The sequence below is a fragment of the Pseudorca crassidens genome, chromosome 5, assembly GCF_039906515.1.
Source record: "Pseudorca crassidens isolate mPseCra1 chromosome 5, mPseCra1.hap1, whole genome shotgun sequence".
Classification (NCBI taxonomy): Eukaryota; Metazoa; Chordata; class Mammalia; order Artiodactyla; family Delphinidae; genus Pseudorca; species Pseudorca crassidens.
The window spans coordinates 97,427,133-97,452,050 of NC_090300.1; the positions used below are offsets into that span (position 1 = coordinate 97,427,133).

Here is a 24,918-nt window from a genome sequence, read left to right on the forward strand (position 1 = left end):
TTGATGCTTTTATATTTTCAGTTGGAGACTCAATTGCTACAGCCTTTTTGGAAAGGTCTTTTTAAAGAACTATCTATTCAAATAAAATAATACATCAAATCTTTTATCAAGCAATGCCACTTTCCATGAATCTATAAATATGAATATTTTGAGGATAAATGTACATGAATATTTATTGCAGTATTGATTATAGTGGTAAAATAATTGGAATAACCTGAATGTTTAAAAGGGAGTATCGACATAGTGCAAATATGTATTCAACTACACTTGAATGTGGTGTATTCATACTATGGAATATTAAACTCTTGTTAAAATGTGAGTTAGTTAGCTCCGCCTGTGTGTATATAAAATGTAAAATCCGTGAATAATGAGGATCGACTATATATAATCAACTCAGTATTTGTGAATTCTCCTCCTTGTTAAAATGTATTTAGAACACTCAAATCAATACTCACAGCACTTTCATAGTCATTTGTGGACACATGCATGTGAAGAGCAGTAAAAAATTTGAATTGCCCAAAGCACATGTTTCTAGTGGATACTGAATAAGAGGATAGTTCTGCCTTATTGTTTAAGCTCATACTGTAAACAAGTGTCTTTTTTGTGCTCTATTTAGAGCCATGTTTTTGACAGTCGTGTATTTGTGCTGTATATTGGTTTCGATCTTTAAATGGCCCCCAAGTGTAGTGTAGAAGTGCTGTGTAGTGTTCCCAGGTGCAAGAAGTTTGAAATGTACCTTATGGAGAAAGTACCTGTGTTAGATAGGCTTCTTTCAGGCATGAGTTACAGTGCTGTTGTCTGTGAGTTCAGTGCTAATGAGTCACTAATATATGTATATTAAATAAGTGGTCTTTAAACAGAAACACACATAAAGAAGGGTTATATATTGATTGGTTGATGAAAATTTTGAGATTAGAGGCTTTCAGTAACCTAACTTGTATTGCACCTAGGACAATGATTCAGTATTAGCTAAAGCAACATTCAGAGCGACATTATAGAATGTAACTACCGTGAATAATGAGAATCTACTGTATATATTTCTGGAAGGTTGACTAAAGTGTATTTGTGAGATAAGCAAATACAATCAATTCTTTCTTTTATTTTAAGTAGAAATAACACAATTTCTGCCAATGTTGTTTATATATTAGTACATATTTGTATAACTATGAAGAAAAGCATGGACAGATATGCATGAAGATATTAATATCATTTGCCTCTGAACAGTGAGAATGGCGTAGGTGAGGAAAGATTATTAAGTTTAAAAAACATATACATTTCGGGCTTCCCTGGTGGCACAGTGGTTGAAAGTCCGCCTGTCGATGCAGGGGACATGGGTTCGTGCTCCGGTCTGGGAAGATCCCACATGCTGCGGAGCGGCTGGACCCGTGATCCATGGCTGCTGAGCCTGTGCGTCTGGAGCCTATGCTCCGCAACGGGAGAGGCCACAACAGAGAGAGGCCTGTGTACCGAAAAAAACAAAACAAACAAACAAACAATATACATTTCTGTAAATTTTCTTACCACATATTACTTTTACTATAAAATAGAGGAAATTTTAAAAAATTACTTGGCCAAGGTCAGAAAACTAATAACTAAAAGCAATATGACTATTTTCTTTTAGTCACTAATTTATGATTCCTAATCTAGGATTCTTTTTACTGCATCATGTTGTCATTAACATTAATACATGTGTGGATTGTATTGATATCTAAATACAATGAACAAAAAATAATGTTATGTTCTGATGTTCCATAGGTGATATGTAGATATGCCTGTAAAAGGGAATTTTAAGTTCAGTTATATATTCATCCATTTATTTTCTCCCCTCTAAAGTTAAATATAGAATAATAGTAACAGTATACCAAGGAGAATCTGAGGAGGGTAATGCGATATCATTATATGGATTCCAAAAAATATTCTGTCCCTTTGTATAATACCCTAGACTAATCAGTATAATAATTTATAATGAATACTTATTATTGGGTACTTATTAAGTCAGCTACTTGACATATATAATTCCATAAGACGCTAACTTAAGCTTCATTTCTTCCTGAATTTTCTTCTATATCTATTAGTGGAGGATGCTTTGTTCCTGTTTAGTGCCTCAGAGGAGATAGGAAGAAGGGCAGGAGGTAGAAATCGTCTACATACCTTTCTGATTTTTATGTTCCATTAAGTCAAAGCCTTGAGGAATACTTAGATACTTTTCAGACTAGGTCTTGGGTCATATCAGATACTATTAATTCTCCCCAATATCTCTTTTTTCCTTCTTCCACAGCAAGAGTTCCACTTTTAGTTCTAGATATTTCTGCCCTCCAAAATAACTACTTCCTAGCCTTATTTGCAAACCAGGTGTGGACATGCAAAGAAATTTTGTCTAAGCTAGAGTGTCATACCCCATATTTGGGCCTCTTTCCTTCACAGTAGGTCTGTGTATTGCCTCATTTATCTTGTCTCTTCTGTCTTCCTGACACTTGGAATGTGGCCCTGAAGGCTGAAGCCCGTGCAGCCATCTCAGACTATGGCAATGGTGATGGTGGCTATGGACGATGGGACAACATGATAGAAAGATTCAGTGTAGCAGATGCGCCTTTATCACTCCTGGACAGCCCACTTCTGACTTTTGCATGAGAGAGCTTGTACTTTTACTTAACCACTGTCATTTTGGGTTTCTGTTATCCACAGCTTAGCCTATTCCTAACTGATACAGGGGTGTGTGGGGGGAGGAGGGTAATGGGAAACAAGCAGGGAGAGCAGGCACTTCTCACACAGACCCCAGAGATATTTTCTACAGCTAGGAACTCAAGGGGGAGCAGATGGAACCTGCATTCTTTCTAAGGCAGCAATGAATGACTGCATGCTATACCTATGAGGGTGGAACCTGGGCAGCCTCACAATAGTTGCTTGTGCTTGACAAAGAACAGAGAAACACTATAAAATATGTACGCGTTCTATATGATGTAATTCTGGGAACAGTTAGTCAAAGGCTTTTAAGTATTCAACTGATAGTGTTTGGTAATTCTTTTCTCTTTTAACAGAATAAAATCAACCTAGTGCTACCACCTGCTAGGTGTTTTGCATAAGCTATTTCATCTAATATTTATAATCCCTATAAGATAGGACTTAGTATTAGTAAAGGAAACTGAGGGTTAGAACTTCACTGGCGGTCCAGTGGTTGGACTTCCACTGCAGGGGACATGGAGCTAAGATCCTGCATGATGCGTGGAGCAGCAAAAAAAAAAAGGAAAAGAAAAAGAAAGAAAACTGAGGGTTAAAGAGTTTAAGTAACTTGCCCAAGGTCACATAGCTGGAAAAATCATAAGCAAGCTAGCTTTCAAACAGAGGTCCAATTCTTTCTAAGCATCTGCTATAGTTGAAAATGTGAAAACACAAAAACCAAAATTAGTTTCAACATGTTAGAAATTATTAAAGGAAAATACTAACAAAATTCTAAATCATTGAATTTTGAATACCCGATTGAAAAATGAAATAACGTATCACTTTATATTAAATGTGTATAATGTGTATGAATACAAATCACTTAAAGAAATCTAAAGAAGTAAAAGTATTTTAATATTTTACATGCATTTTAGCAAGTGAGACTCTAGTAGATCTAGTAGTCTAATACCATTAGTACCAGGGAAAATAACACTATATATCATATTTAGACAGATACCTGGTAGGAATATACTCTGTAACATGATAATATGTAGAAAGAATAAATATCTTATATCTTGATGTTTTTCTAAATTAAAAATAAACTGACTAGATTCCCCATTTTTTGTTTTTATAGGAAATAAAATCTCAGTCATGTCTGTTGGTGGGTACTGTTCCTTTTCCAGGATTATTCATGAGCTCTGAGAGATTTACCTAGTCCAAAAAATTTGGGAAAAGACTTCTAGTTTTCTATATATTTTGATTGCCACTGTGATCTTCATTGCCTGTACCAGTGTGGTCCATTCTGGGGAAGCAATTCTGCTCCCACTTGCTCAGGTAGTTACTTTCTATTCCCAGCTCACAAAGCTGTTCGACTTAGTGTAGACACCCTAATGCCAACACATTCCTCCCAGACCTCATTATATAGCAATATTATCTCCTATTTATGACCAGAGTCACTTGCTTCTGGTATGATAACTTCTTTCTTTGACTGCTGATCTACTAGAATAAGTGTCCTAAGCCTGGTAGCAGACATGGCTTTTTTTAAGCTGGATTCCTACTGTATGCTCTGGTGGAAGATTATTCCTCTAGAAACCAGGGCTTCTAGCTTTAAAAAAACCAAATTTGAGAGGATGGAAAGCATCAATTCCAAATTGGTTGTTGAGGCTAAATATGAGTAAGATGAGTGATGTCACTCCTAATTCCCCATCTTGGTTCATGAACCCATGCATTCTATCTAACGGGATACTGTACCATACGGTGACCATTGGGTTATGCATCCTGAAGGATATTTCTCTATCCTTGCAGGGTGTTATTTCTAAGCTAATATATTACCTGCAACTCTAAGAGTCCACTTCATCACTCTTTCTGGCCAGCCACTTAGGAATGGTATTTGATGTGTAATCCCTCCATGTGCCATTTCCCCTAATCCACTTATATCCAATATTCCCATCTTTCTCCTTCAGATCCCAGACCAACCAGTCAAGTAATGAGGCACTGCCCATGAATCTATGCAAGTCCTTACCATGGGACAGTTTTACTTTTACAAAAATAGCTGATCGGGTACACAGACGGAAGCTCTGTGCCTTGATTTGTCTTTCAGGGTTACTCCTCACTGGGGCTACAGTACAGTAGCAGTCATCATTCAGCTTGGACTTGTATGTCCAGAAGACTCAGTCCACGAATGAAGCTTGTGTTTTTTCTTCCTCTGAGACGTGATCATAGGGAACTCTCTATGAAGCTATAGGTATGAGCTAAGGAAGAGACAGAGAGGTAAAATTAGTAGGCGACATGGAGATCTGGACCACTTATTTGTGCAACTAACTTAAGCTCTTCAGACCTGCTTAAGCTCAGTCCTAGATGTACTATTTCTGTTTTAGGATGTATTTCTTTTTGGCTTATGCCAATTTATGACTTTGTACAATTTGGGAGTGCTCAGTTATCCTGGATTCCAGTGTAAGTTTCATCAACTAATGGCATACCCATTCTGACTTCCCAGTCAGAAACTAGAAAGCAATTATAAGTCTGTGTAAAATAGTCTTGGGTCAGGGCTCCTTTTATTACATAACCCTATATACCCTCACCCTAACAGATGGGTCATGATGGAGCTTTGGATCTTTGAAAATCCAACAATCTTCCATAGGAAATTGGGTATTCTTCTTTATCCAGTTATATTTACTGAATAAAAAGTAGGAGGACCCTTTGGGAAGGGCTGGGGACTGTATTTGGCTTTTCCTCACCTGGTCTCTTTTATGATTACATGATGACTGCTGTGATTCCAGGCCTTAGATACAGATATTACAAGGTCAACATATATGTCCTCATTTATATCAGTAAAGAAACTTTCCTCAGAAGTCCCCAGCAGACTTTCCTTCATGTTTTATTGGCCAGAATTGTGTCAAATGCCCTTACTTAAACCAGCTATTGAAAGGGGAATGGGGGTTTCATGATTGGCTTAGTCCAATCAAGATTTATCCCTGGAGTTGGGGACAGGGCCAGTTTCACCTGAATTTTAAAAGATTAAAAAAGAAAAAAAACATTTTATAACACATCTAACTTTATTCAAGTCTTCTCAATATTATCCTTAAAACAACACCACAAATCACCAGCCAGTTTTTATATCCATATATGACCTGGGATAAAACCACAAGACTTTTTACCCTTTTATGCACCAGTATATACTAGAAGGCAGGATAATGAATATTTCTGTGAAAAGAAAGAAAAAAATAAACCTGACCATGTTTTAATGCTCGTTAATATGAGAACAAAATGATAAAATAATAATCATTTATATATTTGATGGGAAGTTTATTGCAGTAAGCTTTTTTTATGCTGTTCCCAACAAGTGAAGCAATCTAGTTAAGAAAGTTAATATATCTGAGTGGATCTGTTAGCATCATTTGACAGCAAAACAACAACAAAAATTGTCTGGAAATTGCTCAGAGGGTATTATTAATACACTCTCCACATACACACATGCACGCACTCTATTGCAGGAAAGTAAATTTTCTGTACGAGACTTAGAGACTCAGCTGACCTGAATGTGTTATTTTCACATGGACTTAGAAGATAAGGACACGATAATAAAGTGGCTCAGCATCCTTAATACTGACTGGGTGACTGTACAGCTATCAGGCATCCTGAAGACCAAGTTTCTTTCAGCCTCCTTAAAGTGGAAAGGACTCTGGTATTGTTTTTATAGTATTATTTAGCTTAAACCAGGTGCTAAGTGCATGAATTTGTCAAAGACTGACACTCGAGAATATTATATTTTAGAAATACTATGTTCTGCCTTTATGAATAGCACAGTCATATGACTGGGTCTTTGTGAACCTTTTCTAAAGACATAAATAAACCGTTTGTGACTTCAAATTACAACCATTTTGAAAAACCTGAAAGCTCTTTCAGAAAGGAAATGCCAAATGTATTGCAAGTCAGTACAAAAGGAAACACTTGTCTTTTGAATATGTTTCACAGAACTGAATAGTTAGTAGTCTTTTCAGGTATAAAATAATAGCTTGATGTTTTTGTACATTTTATCTTGATGGCTGGTTATCTGTGGAGCCAATAGAAAATCAAATAAGGCTTTGTGAAACCGCAGGTTTTCAAACATTCTTCTATTGGATGACTGAAAACAAACAAATAAGCAAACAAATAAACACACAAATAAATTTAAAAATGAAGTGATTTGAGAATTGTGGATAGTAGTTAATGCAAGTTATTTTCCTTCTCGCAATAGGGTTTAAAAAACAACCTACAAGTCCACAGTTTTATAGATTTCATTTGCATTATACAAACGGATATATTATTATTAGGCAAACAAGTAAATTGTTACCTATATCCCAGGTAGGGCAAGATTCGCTTTTTCTCTCATATAATGCATATCTTGAAAAAAAATCAGTTAACAAATTCAGTGTAGGCCCCAAAGTATCTGCGTTACTGCAGGCTACATCAATTAAATGAAATCTTTCTAGGTTTGTACCGTGAACCTTTATTCACATGATTGTTTGTAAATTGATGATTGCTAAATGAAAGTAGAATGGGTGTTCAAGATTTATTCTGCTTGGTTTTCTTCATGAACTGTGGAAAATATGGCCTCTGGCTTGAGAGGGAAGGATACTTTCCTCTGACTTTTGTAATATCTTTTCTATGGAAATCTTGTAATATCTTTTCTATGGAAATCTTGTAATATCTTTTCTATGGAAATCTTGTAATCTTGTAATATCTTTTGTAATATCTTTTCTATGGAAATCTTGCCAGATCAAGGAGGTTTAAAATGATTTATTTTCAGGGCTAGTGTCCAACTAAGTTTCTGTAATACCCCATTTTTTTCTCCCTGTGTGAAGGAGAATAAAGATGGTGAGAAGAGGATTATAAGCAAATTAGCTACCTTGAAAAATGAATGACCATTCCTGTGATTTGGGGGTAGACCATATTAGTACCAATTGGCAACTACTGCCATGGGTCTTCTGAGAGAGAATAACAAAATTTAGCATGTGGTTACCTTATGCATCATTACGGTGGTATATCAGAATTAAAATCAGCGTGAGATGGACGGTCTCGGTGGGCTTAAGCCACAAGACAAGAAGGTGAAATAGTAAAGGACCGAAAGATTAATTAAGGGAAATCTGGCCTTTTTCTCAGTCTCCGGTAAACTTTCCTCACTCTCCCACCTTTGCCCTCCCCTACTCCTACTCCACACTCGGCTAAAGTAAAGCCATCCATCATTTCTTGCAGGTCTGCTTCCCAAATCTAGTCATAGGTGACCAAGATATCTTTTTGTGTGTGTGAGCAGCAACATTATCAGTCCAGAAGAGCAGATGGACAGCTCAGTTTGAACAAAATGTCAAGCTAGCTGTGGAGCTTGACCCCATCACCTCCGAGAATGACTCGTCTTAGACACAGCTGCTAGAGTTATTCATCTGAAGTTCAACCAGAATCTCTTCTGGATCTCAATGTTTGCAGTCAAATTTAAAGCAAAGACAGGGATAGAAAAGTTACTCTGACTTAAGGTCTACTTGGCATGAAGTTTTAAATTAATTCTCTATCTGCTTTACAGCTGCCTATGAATACCTTCCCGGCAAAGTTCTTACATCTTCCTAAACTCTGTGTCCAGACAACTATCATTTTTCACCACTAATTAACCCTTCTCTCCAAGTTCTACATTTGTGCCAACTACACTATTATCCTCCCCATTTCCTAAGTCAACTATTTTGACGTTATTCCTTCTTTCACTCATTACATGCATATTTTCCAAAGCCTGGATAATCATCCTTTATAAGAACTTTTAGACTTATTCCTCCCCAATCTCACTGTTAGCACTGAGTTGTAGGCTTCTAACTCACAGGTACCAAACCCTTCTGCCTGGTGTTCATCTCTAGTCCCTTTTCGTTGTATCACATTTGCTCATAGAATAGGCACATCTAATATTTGATGATGTTAAAAGTTTGGGCAGCAAGAGACATCCTGTGGGTTTTATTAATCTGTTTTTATGAGAGATTATATGGTGACGATGATCAAGTTAAGTAACCCTATGTGCCCCAGTTTCTTAACCTTTCACCTGAAGTTAATGATCTATCTCAGAGAGTTTCTATAAGGATTTTAAGGACACTTCTTTAAAGTATTTCTCATGTGAGAAGAATTACATGTGTTTGCTGTTTTGTTGTGTGCTATACAAAAAAAAAATCCTACTTTTATACTGACTGATTAAAAGTCTAGTAGTTTTCTGCCAACTATTGGATACAAATTTTTTAGTCTGGTTGTATAGACCTGCTATTATATCATCTTTCCTTGTCTAATTATTCTTAATCTTTTTCCTCAGCTCCAGGTAAACACTCAGCTGCAGCGTCCTTTCTTCTAAAAAACCCGATACCCAACCCCAACCTTGTGAATGTTATCCCTTGTTTAGAAATCTAGCTCCCTTCTTTTATAACTGGGCTTTGCCTCAACTACTTCACACAACATTTTTGGAGGAATCCACCCCACAGTTGTTCCTATATCATTCCACAACTTAAAAAAAAAATAAACATACAACTTGTGCTCCAATTCCTTCTGCTGATTTAGAGATTTGTGGTAGCATTGCTCTCTAGTTTTTGCATTTATACAGGTCTTCTCAAATAGGTTATAAGTTCCCTGAGGGTAGGAACCATGCCTTCTGCCTTCTTTTGTAATTTTACAGTGCCTGTAAATAGTAAAGCAGACAGTGAGTGATTGATAAACACTTGTCTTAATTTAGTTGACAGTTTGGAAGTTTTCTATCTAGCTTCCTTTGTATACACATTCTTGGAAAAAGTCCAAGATGAAGGGAAAATAAAACTGCAATTCACTTTGTCTTTGACTTTTTACAGCTTAAAATAGCTAATTAAAATTCTCGGGCTTCCCTGGTGGCGCAGTGGTTGGGAGTCCGCCTGCCAATGCAGGGGACGCGGGTTCGTGCCCTGGTCCGGGAGGATCCCACATGCCGTGGAGCGGCTGGGCCCGTGAGCCATGGCCACTGAGCCTGCGCGTCCGGAGCCTGTGCTCCGCGACGGGAGAGGCCGCAGCAGTGAGAGGCCCGCGTACCACAAAAATAAATAAATAAATAAATAAGTAAGTAAATAAATAAAATTCCCTACTTAAGAAACTGGTAAACTAAAGAGAATGGTGTCTGACAAGAAAAGAAGATTTTAGAAGATTTTTTAACCTTGTGAAAGGACCATTTTCCTTTTCCCCCTATAGTTCTCAACCACTTGCCTGATCCACTCTTTTCTTCCCAATTCCCCATCTAACCAAACTCTTCAGTGGGGTTCCTTCCCAACTTCCAAGCTCATGCCACCCATTCTCCCTTTTCCTGCAGCCAAGCTATTATCCGTCATATCCTTTCTATTCCCTAAACACATGGTTCTTTGCAGAGACTTTAGGACTTTTGCATTTACAGTTCTGTTTGCCTAGAATGCTCTTCCTCTGACTTTTCTATCTAGTTCTTGCTTACATTCTTCCAGCTAAACTCAAGGGTACCTTTTCAGGAATCATCTACATGACTGCCCTATTCAAGGGAAGGTCTTATTCTCTCCCCATCATCCTCTGTCGTATGACCCTGTTTATTTCCATTATAGCACTGACCACAGAGTGAACTCATCATGTCCACCTTTTCCTTCTTGTTGCTGTCTTCCTTTACTGAAGTGTATATGTTCCGCAACGTCTGGGACCTTAGTCTCCATGTTTATCATTGTGTTTCTTGCACTTTATAAGAATACCTGACATACAGTGGGCACTCATATAATAATTGAATGAATAATGAACTTATAAGTTTAAGCTGCAAAATATATATTTTATCTAATGAGGTATAAAATAAATATTCTTAAAAGGGCTGTAGTGAGGTGGGAATACAAAACGCTGACTGCTTACATATTCTCCACAGAGAGAAAAGGGGTCTGGAGTGAAGTTAGTCTCATATAATAACCCAATTACTTTGACAAAGCAAGGTTTCATTTCTCCTCAGCTGTGAAAGGACTAATGGATCCTGGTATATCTGTTTTTCTCCCATGCGTTTCCTGTCTATTGTATAACAGATGAAATGAAGAGAATTATTTTAATAGCTGCTAATGTTTCCAAGCAAAAGTAAAATATGTCTTGCCCTCAGAGCTTGCCAGTGTTTCTGACTCACTCTGCCGGTTAGTGAAGAGAGGAAATAAAATTTACCTCTGCAATTTCTGCAGAAATCTATGCAATTTCTGCATAGATGTGGAAACAAAACAATGTCTTAGTTTACAGTGTAAGAATTTACGTGATGACATTTAATATATAAATTATGTACTCTTACTAATCTAGGGAAACTTGTGTACTTCCTTCTTTGCCCTCCTAACTATCCATGTTTATCTCCTGCTGTCAGCTCTCCAGTTCTCCCAGCATACAGTTCTCAATCTCCAATAAAAGTCTGATATTTATTCTTTCTTTTCTCCATGTCTTGGCTGACGTTACTTCCCTGGCCTGAATTCACCAATTTTATTTCAAGGTCCGGTCCAAGTCCTTCGTCTTCTCTGAATTATTCTCTTCTAATCTTATCTTTTGTATTTTTTGCTTGTGCTCTTAATCATTTAATGTTAAAAGTTTCCCACTTAAAAAAAGAAAGTCTTTATGTGTTCCTCCTCTAATAAGGATTTAAAAGTTCTCTAGGGAAGAAACTCTTCCATATATATCTTTTTCAACCCCTGTAACTCCTAGCACTGTCTGAACCCATCATGTGTTGGTGCTCAATAAATATTTGCTGAATTGAATTGGCTTGTAAGAGACCATGGAGAGAATGGAAAACAGAAATCTACAGTGTATAGTAAAGCTCAATTAGGCCTGTGTTTCTTCTTGCCCACTAAATCTTTGAGGAGAGTTTCAATAAAGTTATAAAAACTAACATTTTTTTATTTCTTATAAAACCAAAGTGTCAATAAGAATGACCAAAGGACAACAGTGTGTAATAGAAGAAGGGAAAATTTTAGATATTAGATCAGTGAAATTATTCTCATTAATTTGAATCTCTAATTGTGCTAAATTTGCTTTCCATGGAGAAATATATACACACAGCCCAGGAGACAACAGCAGAAGCTAAAGAGATATTTGGCAATAGCTCATATTAAAGAAATGTGGTCATTTGGATTACAGCAAAGACCGTAAGATGTCTGTCTTAGTATATCTGAGAAACCCACACTCCTGTGCTTCTCTCTGCCCCTGTTCTGGATTCTCAGAAAAACCCTGTGTTTATCCAGAGAATGAATTATTCAACTACTGGTTCCTTTCAGTTCTCCTGTATAGGGAAATGTAGTCTCTCGTCAGATAAGCATACCAAATTTTGGTGATGAGAACTATATTTTCCATCCTTTCTCTTGGTAGACAGGAAGTTTCAAACTGCCACAGGACTTGTACTGAGCTTAGGTTTTATGGCACGATATTTTTATTTCTCCACTTCTCATTTACCCAAGTCAGTTTTTCGGGTCAGTTTTTTTAAAACATATTTTTAATTTCACTATTTCTCTAATTTTAAATTTGATAAAACTTTTTTCAAAGTAGGTGAAACAAATGGTATTAATTTTTTAAAGATCTTGACCTATCATTACAAGCAAATACCCCATTCTAAATAAAAGTACACTGGAAGGTTTTTTATTTTTTTAAAATTAACATATGTTCCCTACTTTCCTGCTCTAGGCCATGCACTAAATGTTGCTATCCCCTGAGAATGTGTAACTGTACTGGAGTCCCATAGTTACTCTGCTCTTTAGAAGGGGAGGTAGGAAGTAACCTCCTCTTTCTGTGTAGCACCATGAGGACAAACTTCATCAAGTTAGTGATTCCAGCTGAAGGGGAGCAATGAAAACATTAATGCAATGCCATTAAGGGAGATATAGTTTTATTTCAGAGATGAGATTAAAAAATATGCATTTTATGAACTGTCTGAATCCAGAGACTCAACTGGGCAGGAGAGCAGGATACGTACTTCCGTTCTCTTGACATGCAACCTTGAAGAGAGGGGTTCAGAGAAGGGGAGACAGGGGAAGACTGGTGAAATCCTCACAGCTCATGAGTAACTCCCATTCTGCAGTATTGAATCAATCCTGGAGAAACACAAACTTCACCTCTGGGAGCAGAAACATTATAGTATCTTCATCTAACATTATGTTTGCACCATTCAGAATCCCTTTTGCCTGATTCAAACCAGTCAAATATGGATGAGTCTATTTCAGAAGAAGAAATACCATATGGAGTCTCTTTAGAGATAGAAAAACCTATATTGGAATGGACATTATGATAAGCGTTATTATGCTGATTCAGCAGTAATTTATACAATATAATGGAATACAAATGATTTCAAGCCAGTAAATTTTCTTGATAACCCAAATTATTCTTATTCATTGCAGCTTTATATTTTAAACATTTGGGGTGGAAGTTATTCTAAAGTGTATTATATAATGATTGCCTCTCTAAACAGAGCATAATGATCATTATATACTCATTTTATTAATGACCAAGAGTCATCAGAATGAAGAATAATTATTATTTGATGTTATAACATAGAAGTATTATTTACAGTCTGAAGTGAGCAGAATCTTCTCAGTGACTCATTAATACAGTACAAAGGGGAACTCAGTATTCTCATGGCATGAAGTGAGAGAATACCATTCCGTAAGGAAGAAGTTGAAAGGTTAAATCATTAAAGCCTGGAGTTAATATTGAGGCGCAAACAACTTTTAGAAATACTTGCCTTATGAAACCAAAACTCAGTATTACTCTGTTGATTCAAAGTGCCTCTGAGGTAGCTTCACACTTCCCCTTAAAATGGAAGTGAATGGTTTGAAGTGGGCATAACTGCTACACAAACAAAATTCCCTCCCCAAAAGATAGCTTTAGCTTTTCTATTATTTTCCATCTTTGATTATGTCCAAATGTGGCATTCAGTGAAAATATTCTGCCCTTCTCAGAGTTGCAGTTATTTTTCAGTTATTCTTGGAAGGTCCCTGTATTGCTCGTCAGGATCATTAAAGTTGTTTTGGTTAAATGTTAGTTGTGGGAATGCTTCCTATGTTATTTAGCTCCAGTGTAGTTTGGGTGATAAACAGACAATTTCATAATGGGTAATAAACAAATGGCTCCTTTGAAGGAAAGGACATTGCTTTGCTAGATGAATTTCTCTCCTCCCAGTAGAACTGAAAAATTTAAATAGTTGTGTACACTAGTGAAACTTGTTATGATGCTTCCCCAACAGATTTGCTGCAGAATCCAAACTATTTCTAATTGTAATTTTTCACAGTTCTTCTAACACAGTATATTTATTCAGCGGTTAATAACATAGCATTCAGATCTCACACACTCATTCACAAATGAAGAAGCATTGTATCCTTTACAGATTGCAATCCTCTTTCCCTCTTTATACCTCTGATCTGATTTACAATGTCAAGACATTTCTGGAGAGCAAAACTGCTCTCCCTTTGTACTTAATGGGAGATAATCTTAGGGAAACAAACAGAAGTAACAATTTGATCAGAGACAACTATAACACGACAGCTAATAGCTCCTAGCCCTTTATCACACTCCAACTTGGTCTTTGCTAAATATCTAGAATCCTGTGCATTTCTCTTTTCTCAAAAAGGCTTACCTTTCTAATAGCATTGAAAAGTGGCCTTGCAGAGGAATGTTCTGTGGCACTAACTAGTAATAGCTTTTTCTCTGAACTCCAAGCCCTCTTAGCTGAGAGACAGATAAAACCCTATCATTTACTTCATTTTCTCTAATTCTTTTTTCCTCTTGCCTCTAGGGAAAAAAATTTAGAAAATAGTTGGCAGCACATTAAGGACACAAAGCAGAGAAAAATGTAGGTTCCTGAATGTTTAAGGGAGATGAAAATCATCTACTTTAGGAACTGCCTAACAGAATTTAGCTGGTGCATTAGTTATCCAAATTACCTCTTGCTTTTATCTCACAGACAATATACAGCTGAATTGTTAAATGATGTGCACTTTTTTTTTTTCGAAGAGCAAGATTGGACACTTAATCAGGTCAATAATTATTCACGCATTAGCACAGTCTTCTTCTTAAAGTGTAACGGTGACTCACTGGGTATATAGTCATTATTACTGATTAGCAGGAAATTATTTTCGCGCATCAGTGGTTCATGTGAAAACAGCTAAATTTATTATGCTGAGTTATTTAACAGTTGGACCATGTGAGAACTCTGGTGTTACTCTGGTGTTACTGTGATTAAGTCTTTATACATATACCAGTAGATAACTATGGAAAAAACTATACTGCAGACTTACTGTTACAGTTGAAATTTGTTAACAGGTCCAATTTTCTGAAGTTTGATACTCACCTTGGACATCCATAATGCACTTCCACAATAAAGGTCCTTTATTAGTAAATTTATTTGAGAAAGAAATGGGGAGCAATAAGGTAAATAATATGAAAAAAGAGTAGAAGATAAAATATGAACATAGAGAATAAGTATAAAAAAGAGAGAGAGAAAAGTGAATAAGAGAGGAAAGAATGAGAGAGATAAAATTTCATTTAGTCTGAACCGTTAATTGGATGATATTTGGTAAAATATCTGAAATTCTCCTTGGATTGTACAATTAATTTTTAATATTATAAATGAAAGACAAATCCTACATTTCATTTCAATTTTTTTTACATTGAAAATATTCCAAGAATATTATAAATATATTCCAAGAATATGCTGTAAATATATCAGTATATATTGCTAAAAGGTAAGGATTCCCTTTTAAACATAGCTACAATATTATCATATCTAAAAAAATTAGAAATAACCCATTAATATTATCAGATATCAAGTCCATGTGCAAATTTTCCCAGTTATATAATAGCTTGTTTACAATGGGTTTGTTTAGATCAGTATACAAATAAGGTCAAAACGCTGTATTTATTTTGATGTATCTCCTTAGTATCTTTTAACCTATAGGTTACCCTTCCTACTAATTTTTATTCCTACAGTTTAACTGTTAAAAAACAGATTATTTGTATGGCTTGATCTGATTCAGGCTTGTTACTTCTGGCAAAAACACCTTATATGTGGTGGTGTATCTTTCATCAGCAGTCACATAATATCTGGTTGTCTCTCTTTTGAGGTTATCAGTCAAGTATTTTGTTAACTTGTGCATTTGTTTTATGTGGGAGAGACATGTTAAATGCTTGGTTGTTTCCCTTTATTTACTACTTTCTAAATAATGAATTAGTTATCTGTCATCATCTAAAGCGATTAATATATTTTTAAATATAGTTTTGAACTTGTGGATTTTAACATACTTGCTTGTCATCAATCCATTACAGTTTTAATTTTTTTTGATACACAAATCTAATGCTACAATAAATAGCATTTTGCTTTATTGAATTGTTTCTTCATGATAAATTGTCATGATTGGAATTACTGAGTCATAACATATAAAAATTTTTATAGTTTTTGCTATATTTTGACATACACTTTTTCTAATAATGCAACTTTAATGCCACCATCAATTAGTACTTAATTCTTCCTAGTTACAGATTTTAAATTTACAGATTAAGTGTGCCTTTATCTCAAAGTAATTCTTGGAAATGGTTTAAAAATCAAAATGTAATAAGATGTAAACTGCAGTCTCCTGTCCATCCCTTCCAACAACAGTTCTCCATTCCCCAGCCGATGCCACCTTTAAGGTTTTTAGTCATTTTCTTTGGTATCTAGCTAGGTTCCAAAATAACTCATTTTGAATATCTTCCTAAATTTTGGATATTGTGTATTGAGTTCTACTATGGAAACTGAAGATTTAGCTCTGTTAAACTCCTCTCACACCCTGATGTTCCTCTCACGGATATGTATATCTCCTCTTCCCATCTAACAAACCCAGTTTTTAGCATTTAAATTGAATCTTGGTTCAGAGATTTTAGTTATTATGGCTTTATGTATATTGTTTAATTCAGAGCAAAATTGAGCTCTATTATTAAAATTCTTTTCTTGCACAACTTGTTTTCATTTGTGGAGTTAATTGCCCTTTATTATTATTGCTGTTATTTAGTTTTCTTATAATCTCTGGCTAAATTTTCCATGCTCTTTAACACTTCTCAGTCCCATTTTTCCACTAAGTCAAAGTTGTCAATTTCTTGGAATACTTTTTTTTTTTTTTTTTTGCAGTACGCAGGCCTCTCACCGTTGTGGCTTCTCCCGTTGCGGAGCACAGGCTCCGGACGCGCAGGCTCAGCGGCCATGGCTCACGGGCCTAGTCGCTCCACGGCATGTGGGATCTTCCCAGACCAGGGCACGAACCAGTGTCCCCTGCATCGGCAGGCGGACTCTCAACCACTGCGCCACCAGGGAAGCCTTGGAATACTTTTAATTTAATTTTAGGAAATCCCTCCCAGAACTTTAATTCTTAAGTGTTCAGCTTCTGTCTGTCTGGTTGTTCTCTAGGCTCAATGAATAACCACCATCCTCACACTCCATGTTGTCCTTTAGGAAATGCCCTTCACCTCTTGCTAGTGCTGGAGCCACTATTTCATGGATAGTATATAAAAAAAGAAAAAAAATACAAAAACAAAACCAAACATTTGTTGTTTTTTTTGTATACCCAGCATCTGAAACCTTTTTGTGATTGGGAAAATCCTCACTCTTATGGACACTGTAGGGAAGTAAAGAGTGACTTATGGTATAGTAGCTGAAAATGCTAGATTCTCATTTTCCCTGATACTGTTTCATCCAGGACACAAACATGTGAGCTAGGATGTCTCAGTCAAATATGTCCATGGCTGACTTTAACTTGGCTCATGATGGATAAAGGAAGGGACAGGGAGTGCTCTCCTCTGGTGGTCACAGAAGTAACACTGTTTGTAAGGTGAAGTTCTTCATATAGGCAGAGGCAGCTTAAGGCCCTCAGCCAATACTTGGAGGGGCCTCTGGTAGTTAACTGCCCTCTCCCATCCCTGTTCTCACTACTTCCTTAGAGCTGTTATGGAGGCCAATCATGACCATCTGGAACCCTAGCTCTGTAATCACGTGATTCACCCAAACCATTGTTTTTCTCACCTCACTGCCCACCAAGTGGCTGGAGCCATGTGTATATACGTTGCGATCTCCGAGGTGTCCACAGGCATGATGCCCAGTGGTTTTGTGTACAAAATAGAAAGGCCTCAATAATCCCTTTTTAAAATCATCTCATTTCACTTCGTTTCATTTTACTTTCTTAATTACTTACATCCAAAATCTTTAATAACAAGGCAGGATCTTGGGTTAGTTTTTGTAGCTGTGTCTGGCCCGTTGGCTGTTGGCATGCTCGAACCTCTCTGGTCCCACGAAGGGTTTAGTGTGGCTGTGCTGTTCCCCGGGCGGAAATGCCCATACACTTCTCCGCCTTTGCGAGGACTGGAGAGCAGGACGGTGTTACAGCCCTTGGGGGAGTCCAGGGTCTGCTGGTTGAAGGTGACGATCTTGCCCCGCGGCCTTGAGGACGCGGTTCTACATGCGGATGCTCATGCGCATTGCATACCTTCAGTTTGGGCACCTCCTGGACATGCACGTTGTCGTCGGCTCTAGTCCCTACAACCACAGCTGTTTTGTCTTCCAGGCCAGGATGCTTCATTTTACGGATCATCAGGGAAAGGGACAGTGGGCGGGCCAGTTGGTATGACTCTTGAACGATCTCTTCAGCACAACTTGGTTGAAGATGGTGTTGGTGCTCTGGCCGGAAATCTGTACAGTTTGACCAACAGCCTTCAGTAGATGTCCTGGATCTTGGGTTTCTTGCGCTGAACCTTTCAGTGCTTGTGGCGACCCATGATGGTTCCTACCGGCCCCTGCCCCACCCCCATCCCCACCACTCCTTGAGAGATGTAAAAAGTCACATTTCTTTGGGGACAGTGCAGTGGCATGGCTTGTTTTTCTAGCCCTTCCAATGATTCTACAAATGACCCATATCTTCCAGATATGCTCTGCATCTACATAATCACCTAGAATTCTCTTTAGTTGTTTGAAACTAGGAACTCTGATTGATAGAGAGCTCAAAGACATATTGCGTCTTCCTTTCTTATTTACTCCCTTGTTTTGCTGGAGAACATTCTCCAGCAGTTTCAAGTGATTCTGTGGAGGGAGTAATTGTTTGAGAGCATGTATATTGGAAAATGTTTTTCTATTCTCACAGTCGATATAGTTTGGACTTAAAGTTTTATGTAGCAAATCATGCTTCATAATTTTAAAAGCATGTTTACCTTGTTTTATGGTTTCATCATTGCTGTTGAGAAGGCTGATGGTACTATTTTACATGGTCCTTAGCATGTTAATTTAATCTCTTTCTCTCTGTAAATTTTCAGGATCCTCCTTCATTCTTCAGGTGACATTTGCAGTGATGGATTGATGGATTTTGATGTGAGTTTATTTTGTTTTGTTTTGTTTATATATTTCTGTTGTGTACTGTACACTTTTTTCACTGTGGAGATCCATGTCTATCAGTTGAATTTGGGGAATTTTTCTTGTTTTATTTCTTTGATAATTTTTTCCCTCCCATTTTCTCTGCCTTATTTGGAATTTCTATTATATAAATGTTGGGCTTCCTGAATCAATCTTGTTTCTTTGTTTCTTATATTTTCTGCCCTATTTGTATTTGCTTTTTTAATTTTCTGGGAGATATTCTCAACTTTATTTTCCAATCTTTCTCTCATTTTTACTTTTTTGCTATTATATTATATTCATATATTTTAATTTTATTATTTTTTATTGAAGTATAGTTGCTATACAATATTATATATTACAGGTGTACAATATAGTGATTCACAATTTTTAAAGATTGTGCTCCATTATAGTTATTATAAAATATTGGCTATATTCTCCATGTCATACAGTATATCCTTGTAGCTTATTTTATATGTAATAGTTTGTATCTCTTACTCCACTACCGCTATCTTGCTCCTCCCCACTTCCCTCTCCCCACTGGTAACCACTAGTTTGTTCTCTAAATCTATGAGTCTGCTTTTTTGTTAAATTCACTAGTTTATTGTAGTTTTTAGGTTCCACATATAAGTGATATAATATAGTATTTGTCTTTCTCTGTCTGACTTATTTCACTTAGCATAACACCCTCCAAGTCCATCTGTTGTTGCAAATGGCAAATTTTCATTCTTTTTTATGGCTCAATAGTATTCTAGTGTGTGTGTGTGTGTGTGTGTGTGTGTGTATTTTTTTATATACATTTTTTTTCATATATATATATATATATATATATATATATATATATATATATATATATAACACCTTCTTTATCCATTCATCTGTTGATGGACACTTAGGTTGTTTTCATACATTAACAATTGTAACTAATGCTGCTATCAACATTGGGGTGTATGTATCTTTTCGAATTAGTGTTTTTGTTTGTTTTTTTTTGATAAATACCCAGGAGTGAAGTTCCTGGGTCACATGGTAGTTCTATTTTTAGTTTTTTGTGAAACCTCCATACTGTTTTCCACAGTGGCTGCACCAATTTATATCCCCACCAACAGTGTATGAGGGTTCCCTTTTCTCCACATCCTTGTCAACATTTGTTATTTGTGTTCCTTTTGATGACAGCCGTTCTGATAGGTGGGAGGTGATATCTCATTGTGGTTTTGATTTTCATTTCCCTGATGGTTAACGATGTTGAGCATCTTTTCACGTGCCTATTGGCCATCTACATGTCCTCTTTGGAAAAATGTCTTTTTAGTTCTTCTGCCCATTTTTAATCTGATTTTTTTTGATGTTGAGTTGTATGAGCTGTTTATATATGTTGGATATTAATCCCTTATTGGTTGTATCATTTGCAAATATATTCTCCCATTCAGTAGGTGTTTTTCATTTTGTTGATGGTTTACTTTGCTGTGCAAAAGCTTTTAAGTTTAATAAGGTCCCATTTGTTTATTTTTGCTTGTATTTCCTTTGCTTTAGGAGACATATCCAAAAAAATTGCTTCAATTTATGTCAAAGACTGTTCTGTCTATGTTTTCCTCTTGGAGTTTTATAGTATCTGGTCTTACATTTAGGTCTTTAATCCATTTTGAGTTTATTTTTGTGTATGGTGTTAGAAAATGTTCTAATTTCATTCTTTTACATGTAGCTGTCCAGTTTTACCAGCACCACTTATCAAAGAGACTGTCTTTTCTCCATTGTATATTCTTGCCTCCTTTGTTGTAGTTTAACTGACCATAGGAGTGTAGGTTTATTTCTGGGCTTTCTATTACTGTTCCATTGATCTATAGGTCTGTCTTTGTGCCAGTACCATACTGTACTGTAGCTTTATAGTGTAGTCTGAAGTCAGGAAGTCTAATTCCTCCAGCTGCATTCTTCTTTCTCAAGGTTGTTTGGCTATTTGGGGGTTTTTTTTGTGTTTCCGTACAGATTTTAAGATTTTTTGTTCTAGATCTGCAAAAATTGCCATTGGTCTGAAATAGTCTTTTTTTGGTAGCATTCTGATTTGGATTCTTAGGTATAATAGTTCACTTATGTCTTTAAGGACAATAAAATATTTAAAAATATTAAATTTTGCCTCTTAAATTGCCTTGGTTGCTTTTTTTCCTGTATGTTTTCATCTTTATTTGTATTAGGGACTTTCCATAATTGGTTGCTGGTCCTTGACCTCCCATTTACATTAAGAGTAAGGAGCTCTGTTTTCTCAGGTGAGGCTGCTTTATTGGTGAGTTTTACCCATGGGAGGACTCAGTTTTTTCATTATGTTTCAGGGGATCCCCTATTGTCAGATTGTTGGGATTTTTTTCTTTTGATCTGTTATTTTCCTTTCATTTCCTGCCTGGATATTTAAACCTGGGTGTTAGTAGTCTAGGCAGCAGGAGGGAGAAGAGGCTGGTGAACTCAATGTTTAGTAATCGAGTTATCACTTAAATTTCATTTTTAGTACCTTAATTACCTCTTCCCCTCACCTGTGCCTTATATTCTTAGATGAGATGCTCTATTATTCAACTTTCCAGAGGATAAACCCTTCATCTTTAGCACAGGTAGGAGAGAGATAATTACTGGACTGTTAGGGATGAGAGAAGAGGATATAGCAGCTCTTATTAAAGACTCAGCTACTTATCCAGCTTTCTGCTCTGCCTTGAGTCTTCACTGAAGTAACTGAGACCTCCAGTTCCTCAGGCTCCTGCAGTGTGAAACTGCTAGAGTCTTGTTGTTAATCTCTCCTTCTCCTCACATGGAAGCATCTTCCGTTCAGGTATCCTAAATCAGTAATAACTGCCTTTTTGGCTTCTGGTTTCTAAAATTTAGTTAACATCTCTATGTTGTTCTATTTTTCTTTGGCGTTGTGAGTCTATCCTATTTTGTGAGATTGACGCCCTGCCTACTGCTCTAAGGAGGCAGGTGCTGCTGTCTCCCTGCATTTTGAGTGTTTTAGATGGAATAGAAATAAATGCATGTATTACATTCACAATGCTTAACCAGAAGATTCTAGGTACATTTCTTTCAGAAGCAAAAATCAGGTGCTAAACAATCCTTCCATGGACAGTTTGGATAATAAAGCCTATAGTGGAATGGAAATTCTGAATTTTATTAACTCTCCCTGGGCTTTTTCATATATCTGCTCTTCATAGATTGGCACTTACTAGAACTGGTTTATTCTAGGATTGTATATTTTTCTGCTTTCCCTCTCTTACTGTACTCAGTATTAAAAATGTGCTGATATTATTTTATCTTATATACTTCACCTTTAACTCACTTTCCATGGGCAAGACCAATATAATCAAAAGGTTATAAATTGTGTTGCTTACATTCCAAAGTCTAGTTCTGTACTCTGTAACTTGGCTGAGTACATTTACTGAATCTGTGCTCCTGAAGCTACTCTACCACCATATCTATGTTCAAAAATACCTCTTTTTTCTCTTAGAAATTTTATTTCCTTTCTAATATAATTTATTTTAAGATTATAAATATGAGTTAGGGCTTCCCTGGTGGCGCAGTGGTTGAGAGTCGGCCTGCCGATGCGGGGGACAAGGGTTCGTGCCCCGGTCCGGGAAGATCCCACATGCCGCGGAGTGGCTGGGCCCGTGAGCCATGGCCGCTGAGCCTGCGCGTCTGGAGCCTGTGCTCCACAATGGGAGAGGCCACAGCAGTGAGAGGCCCACGTACCGCAAAAAAAAAAAAAAAAGAAAAAAAAGATTATAAATATGTGTTTAATAATATTTATGTAACTAGTGTTTTATTAGTTATACACATAAGCACATAAGGCATTCTATCCCCATATTTTCCTTTCTACCTAAAAACAAATTGTAAGTGTTTAGCATGTATTAAACATTGAAGATAGAAGGAAAACAAGAATGTGGAAAGATTAGGAAATAAGGATTTATCAGGCATAGAGATACACAGAAAGAAAAACAGAAGAAAAATAACAGGGTAGTGAAATTATCCTCTGATGTAAAATTACTGGAGGTTTGTATTTATTTAATTCTATTGTATACCATATAAAACCTGACTCTTTTTTTTCTTTCAAAATAAGCTATGGGAAAATTATTGCTAAATGATATATGTTGGTACAAAGTCACCAGTGAAATCCAGAACTTCATACCTAACAGAGTGCTTCCTTAAGAAGTTAATCTAAATGAGACCAGTAGACAGAGTATATTGCATATTCTGTTTCTAATGTCCATGTAACACAAGTAAGGGCATTTGCCAAATGTAGAAATACCAAATGGATTACTTGTAATGAAGAATTCCTTCCTGTAGACGTTTATACAATTTTATGCTGACATCCCTATTCTTGTGAAGTTCTCTGGAGGGAAAAGAGTTCACAAAATTACCTATGGAAGTCTCTTTAATGTATTTGTCATTTCAACTTTCCTTTCTCTGTGGTGCAAACAGAATACAAACAAAGATTACAAACAGAATACACTGTGGTAAATAGAATGAAGTCAGTCTGGTTTGATAGAAATACATCTTGCAGCCATAGTGATGGGTTAAACTGTAGAACTTTCTAAAGGGATAGATATCTACTTCTCTGGCACATAAACTGTTTCCCTAAAGTGTGAACTGAAAGAAATACTAGAAAACTACAGAAAACAAATCCCCAGAAACCTCAAAAATATATATATATATTTGTCATTTAAATTTTTCAATGACTTGCTTTGTTATGAAAAACACTAAGTAAAATGCCTATCTATCCTATGATAGCTTTAAAATAAAACAAAACGAGTCATACAGGTAGAAGAAAAAACAAATATATTCAGGTATGCATTTAAGTAAATAAAAGATTACTAAATGCCTTCTCACTCTGTTGCTAGTCCAGTATTACCATAAGCACTGTCAGCTAGTTAGAGAATGCCTGCTTGTTCCTGACTGAGATGACAGTAAAACATTAAAGCATGTCATTTTTGTTTCCAGATTGGAAACATGTTCTATGGCTTCACCTTCCACCCCCTTTTGTTTTTGGACAAGCAAGTCTATTTTCTTTCCAACATTTTTGTTTGTGTACATCAGGAATCAAAACCCTAGATTCTTGAAGACAATAAGGCTTGGGAAATGGATATTTTAACTTTCTACTTCTTTTCTTATAATGCCTCTTATTCTAATCCTCGTGTCACCTTGCCCCGGTCACTGAATCATTTGCTTCATATTCATTCAACCTAAGATACTATGTTTTCATTTTATACATATAAAAATTTCCAGAATGGGTACTGAAAAGTGTTCACATTTTTTAGGGTTTAATATTCTATTTTAAGAAAAAAATAACATAGTATTTTTCTCCATTTTGTTTTATCAAATACTTCCTTTACTCTTTATCTTCACTAAATTCTATCAGTGCTTTTCTTCCCTTCTAGGCTGTCTGTTCCAATATGAACAGGGATTCTCTTTTACCTCACTGTTTTATCTCAAGCATCTAACATCCTGTCTGTCACATAGTAGACAGTCAATAATCAACCCATTATAAAATGCATGCATTCTGCCCTTTCATAAAGGGCACATAGTACTTGCTTTTTACTTTCCACATTGTGTAATATTGATTTAATATTTTTTAATTACTGGAATTGGAGATGAAAAATGATCGCTGAGTTGCCTTTTCAACCACAGTGGTGTATGTTCAGTGAATAACAATACCAGTAATGTCTTATTTCACAGATTTAAAAAGTACTTCACCATCTCCCTCCACCCACATTTTAACATCTCTGTTATTGGAAAGCATCTACAATAATGGCATACCATGATTTAATTATAGACTCTTCTTCCTTCCTTCCTACCTCCATTCCTTCCTTCTTCATAACATAGTGAAGATATATCTTAGAATCAAGGTA

General features: G+C 36.3%; 1 pseudogene; it reads right to left on the reverse strand.

The window, feature by feature from the left end:
* Nucleotides 1-17,893: 17,893 nt before the first annotated feature.
* The window catches only part of LOC137224302 (large ribosomal subunit protein eL18-like), a 64,332-nt pseudogene continuing 57,307 nt past the window's right edge, over nt 17,894-24,918 (reverse strand).